The sequence below is a fragment of the Heptranchias perlo genome, chromosome 20 (assembly GCF_035084215.1).
Source record: "Heptranchias perlo isolate sHepPer1 chromosome 20, sHepPer1.hap1, whole genome shotgun sequence".
Taxonomy (NCBI): Eukaryota; Metazoa; Chordata; class Chondrichthyes; order Hexanchiformes; family Hexanchidae; genus Heptranchias; species Heptranchias perlo.
This window is the reverse complement of record NC_090344.1, coordinates 13524496-13530156: the sequence shown is the minus strand read 5'-3', so window position 1 is coordinate 13530156 and position 5661 is coordinate 13524496. Positions and strand designations below refer to the sequence as shown.

Sequence of the window (5661 nt, the reverse complement as noted above, 5' to 3'; positions counted from 1 at the left end):
AATATTTCCCAAAACCTGTTCTATATCTTTGTCAAGATTTTTCCGAGTTCACCTTCACAGGTTCCAATCTCACACCCTCAAAAATAGTTTTTTCCAATCTATTAATTTGGTCTTTGTCTTACTGATTTCTCTCTCAATCTTTACGGTGGAGGGATTGAGGTAGGGAGTGATGTGTGAGTGAGTGAGGGAGGGAGTGAGGGAAGGACGGAATGAGGGATGGATAGATTGAGTGAATTAGCGTGTTCGTGAGTGTGCGAGTGACTGAATGAGTGAGAGCGAGAGGGAGGCACGGAGTGCAGTCATGAGCGATAAAATTACAAATGCGAGACAGGCAGACAAGAGAGGAATCACTGCTGGATCGAGTAATGTGGAATGAAACGGAGGAGATCGGAGAAGTCAGTGTAGGCGAATATCGAGGCACTAGTGATAAGGTTTAAAATAATAATTGAGAAAGACGGCCACACGCCTATTGCCAGCACTCTCTGCGAGCATCCGCGGGCCAAATAGAGGCTTTCAGCATTTTCCACTTTTATTTCCTGGCGACGTCACAATTTCGACACTCACAGCTTCTTATTTCATGGCCAGGATGCAATTTACACAATTTCCCTTGCGTTAAGTCCCACTTCTGTTCCGTAACCTGTAAATGAATCTGTTGACTTAACAAATATTAGTCACTTCACACACTATCTCCTCCTGTCCACTCTTGCCAAATGCCAGCTGGATGTTTATTTATTACATTGATTCGATATTCTGTACACTTACAGATATGGCACTGAGAGCATGATCTTGTGAAACTGCACATTGAACCTGTTGTTTCTTGTGTTGACTGTAACGATCTACAGAACGAGGGGCAGAGCACAGTCAGAGAGCACTTGACAGCTGCTGGAGAAACATCTGGTTGAAATTCAGGTGTCGTTTGTCTGGTGCTTCCAGTTCCGCGTTCTGTGGTGAGGATGTGTTCACTGAAGTTTAGTGACAAGGCTTTCCATGTTGGGTTGTGCATCGCATCTGTACACAATAGTGTGACTCACTCCGTTCATGATTCATTTCTGATTGCTGTATTTACCTGTCTCCCAGAATAACTGATGAAGCTTATTTTCATGTTGGTCAGATCAACATGGTGACTGCCAGCTACTGAGCTCCATTACATTGTGCGTGCAAGAATGTTCAATAGATGTGGGGGTGTAGCTCAGTGGTAGAGCATTTGACTGCAGATCAAGAGGTCTCTGGTTCGAATTCTGGCGCCCCCTTGCACATTCCCAGTGCTTCTTTTGGGGAGTCAGAAAATCAGTAATCTGTCGCTGTCGTTGTTAAAATTGAGTTTGCCGCACAGATCCAGGCCATTTGACCCAACGGGTCCATGCCAGCCTTTCGGCTTCACACAAGACTCCTCCCTCACGAATTCACTTGCCCCCATCCGCACATTCTTCCATTCCTTTCGCCCCCGTGTGTTAATCTGGTTTGCCATTTCATGTCTCGATGTTATTTGCCTCAACTGCTCCTTAAGGTAGCGAATTCCACATTCTTGCAACTCTTTGGTAAAGAAGTTTCCCATGAATTCTCTATTGGATTTATTAGTGACTATCTTATAACCGATAGTTTTAGAGTCCCCTACGAGTGGAAACATTTTCTCTGCGTCTACCCAATCAAACCCTTTCATTATCCAAAGACCTCTATCATGTCAGCCATCAGCCTGTTAAATCTATCCTGACAGGTATTATCTTTCAGTTCTGGCATCATCATTATTTTCACCTTCGCCAATTCCTCGATATCCTTTTGATAATAGGGAGACCAGAAGTGTTCACAGTGCTCCAAGTGTGGTTTAACCAAGGATCTCGGACTACAGGTACACAAATCACTAAAAGTGGCGACGACATAAATAAAAACAAGCCAAGCACTGGGGTTCATTTCCAGGGGGATAGAATTGAAAAGCGGAGAAGTTATGTTAAGCATGTATAGTCTCCCTGATAAATACTGAGACAAAGTAACTATTCAATATTCCAGCCATTTCACTGTTATTACCTCTGTGTATATCTTGTGTATCCCTTGTTGGCCCTATCCCTATCCTGATGTTATTGACGTTTCAGTGGAATAATTGACTATTTCTTGATAATTTAATTTTGTATTTCCTTTCTGCTTTCCTGATTGCTTGTTGACATCCTTCCTAACGTCTTCATTTTCCCCTTTATCATCCTTTCCTTTATTGTCCATGCAGTTAGAATATGCATTTGTTCAATTTCTATTTTACCTTATCTCTATCTCTTTATTCATCCACAATGTTTCATTATTGAATATTTGTTGCTTTTTTTTAGAGGAATGAATTTCTCTTGAAATCTATTGATCACCGTTTCAAATATTTCCCAAAACCTGTTCTATATCTTTGTCAAGATTTTTCCGAGTTCACCTTCCCAGGTTCCAATCTCACACCCTCAAAAATAGTTTTTTCCAATCTATTAATTTGGTCTTTGTCTTACTGATGTCTCTCTCAATCTTTACGGTGGAGGGATTGAGGTCGGGAGTGATGTGTGAGTGAGTGAGGGAGGGAGGGAGGGAAGGAGAGAATGAGGGATGGATAGAGTGAGTGAATTAGCGTGTTCGTGAGTGTGCGAGTGACTGAATGAGTGAGAGCGAGAGGGAGGCAGGGAGAGCAGGCAGGAGCGATAAAATTACAAATGAGAGACAGGCAGACAAGAGAGGAATCACTGCTGGATCTAGTAATGGGGAATGAAACGGAGGAGATAGGAGAAGTAAGTGTAGGCGAATATCGAGGCACTAGTGATAAGGTTTAAAATAATAATTGAGAAAGACGGCCACACGCCTATTGCCAGCACTCTCTGCGAGCATCCGCGGGTCAAATAGAGGCTTTCAGCATTTTCCACTTTTATTTCCTGGCGACGTCACAATTTCGACACTCACAGCTTCTTATTTCATGGCCAGGATGCAATTTACACACTTTCCCTTTCGTTAAGTCCCACTTCAGTTCCGTAACCTGTAAATGAATCTATTGACTTAACAAATATTACAGTCACTTCACACACTATCTCCTCCTGTCCGCTCTTGCAAAATGCCTGCTGGATGTTTATTTATTACATTGATTCGATATTCTGTACAATTACATTTATGGCACTGAGAGCATGATCTTGTGAAACTGCACATTGAACCTTTTGTTTCTTGTGTTGACTGTAACGATCTACAGAATTGGGGCAGAGCACAGTGAGAGAGCACTTGACAGCTGCTGGAGAAACATCTGGTTGAAAATCAGGTGTCGTTTGTCTGGTGCTTCCAGTTCCGCGTTCTGTGGTAAGGATGAGTTCACTGAAGTTTAGTGACAAGGCTTTCCATGTCGGGTTGTGAATCGCATCTGTACACAATAGTGTGACACACTCCGTTCATGATTCATTTCTGATTGCTGTATTTATTTGTCTCCCAGAATAACTGATGAAGCTTCTTTTCATGTTGGGAATATCAACATTGGTGACTGCCAGCTACTGAGCTCCATTACATTGTGCGTGCAAGATGGGTGAACAGATGTGGGGGTGTAGCTCAGTAGTAGAGCATTTGACTGCAGATCAAGAGGTCTCTGGTTCGAATCCAGGCACCCCCTTGCACATTCTAAGTGTGATCGAACCGTACCAGAAGTTTCCTACAATAACTAAGGAAGGAAGGTATCTGTGTAAATATCAGATATACACGTGGATGGTACCGTGGGAACCAGATACACTGCTCATTCCAGTTACTTGTTTGGCAGGAAACAGCGATCATTCTCTTCATCTGTACTTGCCTGAAGGAAAGGAAACAAACTGAACTGCTCAGTTCTTTGTTATCGCTTCTTCTCCTGGTTTACGTCCACTCACCGAGAATGTGACTGAGAGATTGCATTGGCTTTTTACTTTGTAATCTATTATCCTTTGTAATTCTTGTCAGAGACGGGTCCAACCCAACTGTCATGTGCCTGACATTCTCATTGCTACTCAGATGTGCTATAAATGAGTTTCTCCGAATTGCACATTGCGGACAAAAGCTGAACACCGAAACTTGCTCTCATACCAGCTTCGCATCGCATCTTTGAGTGGGAGGTGGGTTGCTGTTTGAAAGTAAAGATGCTTGTAAAATCAGCCGTCCAGAGCAGTAACCGCGAAATGTATTCAGGACACTTTCTGTGAGAGGCCTGTCTGCAGAACGAAAGAGGACTTCCGCACTGTAATTCTGGAATCCTTTCCTTGTTGGCTTCTCAACCGATACAAATACCGACCAGTGATCTTTTGTTGCTTAAATTCACAAAGTGCTAAATACCACTATGGAAACAAAAATACACCGCTGGGAGTCGAACGCAGAATCGCCTGTTTGTGAAACAAGCGCTTTGACCAGCTGAACCACGGTGCAAAATCACGTTGCGAAGCCAACACATCTTCGCACTGACACCTGTGAGCTGCCGAAGAGCAGAGAAGGTTAATTTGAGGAATGCGGGGCCATTTTGAAGTCATCGATTTCTTTTGTCGATTTCTCTGTGTTTTCCGATACTGTCTGTGTCTCTCGCTGTGTTTTTCTTTTTGAGTCCATCTGTGAGTTAATTTTGATTTATTGCCTGTGTTTGTGTTTGTGTTTATTTCTTACGTGAAATAAATGAGGAGATGAAACAGTGCTCCCTTTGACACTGGGGAACTAAGGAACCAAACTTAATAGCAAGATATTGTTTGTTTTGATACAGTGAATAAAATATGACACCTTGAATGATTTCGGTTCAGTTATGTGCAAAAAACCTGAAACTGTGACCCGAAGATATTTCGAACACGTCGCCTTGTAAGTTGTTGTCAGAAACGTTACGTTTGCACCTCAAGGTGTGTTTAATTTCGACAGGGAATGTTTCGCTAGTTTCGTATTATATAATTTGCGTTAAATTAATGAAATCTGAAATAATCGCAGCGACCATTACAACAGTCTAAACCATTCTAATATTAACGGTAACAGAAGATGTTGAGAACAGTATCGAATATTCTGCAGGATAATGAATATAAACAGAAGGAATAGTCGCCAATAATTCCAATAGGGAGTGGTTAGAATGTGGGACGCGCTACCACAAGGAATAGATGAAGAAAATAATATCGATGCATTGAAGAGGAAGCGAGATAAGCCCATGAGGGAGACAGGAATAGAAGGGTATCCTGATATGTTTAGATGAAGTAGGGAGGGAGGAGGCTCGTGTGGAGCATAAACGCCGGCAGACACCAGTTGGGCCGAATGGCCTGCTTCTGTGTTCTTGTTTCGATGAAACTCGATGAATATTTTTTGGTGTTCTGCTCCCACGTGACGCTGAGAGCCACAGTCTCTACTTCCTTCCCGCCCAGTGCAGAAACCTTGGGCGGGTGGTTAGGCCGTTGGACTCGACACTCACTGCGGTTATTCCCCGCTCAGGTTCTCGCCTTGATTGCAGAGCATTCTCTCAACAATCTAAGTTTCTGTTTTGAATTTGAATCCTCTCCCTGTGAAGAACAGGATTCAAAAAACGGCTAGAATTCGTTCGGCTGCGTTTGGTTAAAAAATCCTGTTTATATTTTGATGCAAAGCTTGTTGCAGTTAATTGGAAACATGAATAATATTTCAGCGTAAATCGGATTTCGTGGCAGTTATTAATTAGAAATATTTCTATCTTCTTCAATGTTT

At 42.5% G+C, this 5661-nt stretch overlaps 2 non-coding genes across 2 annotated transcripts; both read left to right on the top strand.

Annotated features, from left to right (window-relative positions):
• The first annotated feature begins 1178 nt into the window (after positions 1 to 1178).
• Positions 1179 to 1250, top strand: trnac-gca (transfer RNA cysteine (anticodon GCA)). Its single transcript has one exon. It is a non-coding gene; the product is annotated as a tRNA-Cys (tRNA).
• A 2282-nt stretch (positions 1251 to 3532) lies between these two features.
• On the top strand, positions 3533 to 3604 carry trnac-gca (transfer RNA cysteine (anticodon GCA)). The gene has a single exon. It is a non-coding gene; the product is annotated as a tRNA-Cys (tRNA).
• Positions 3605 to 5661: the final 2057 nt, after the last annotated feature.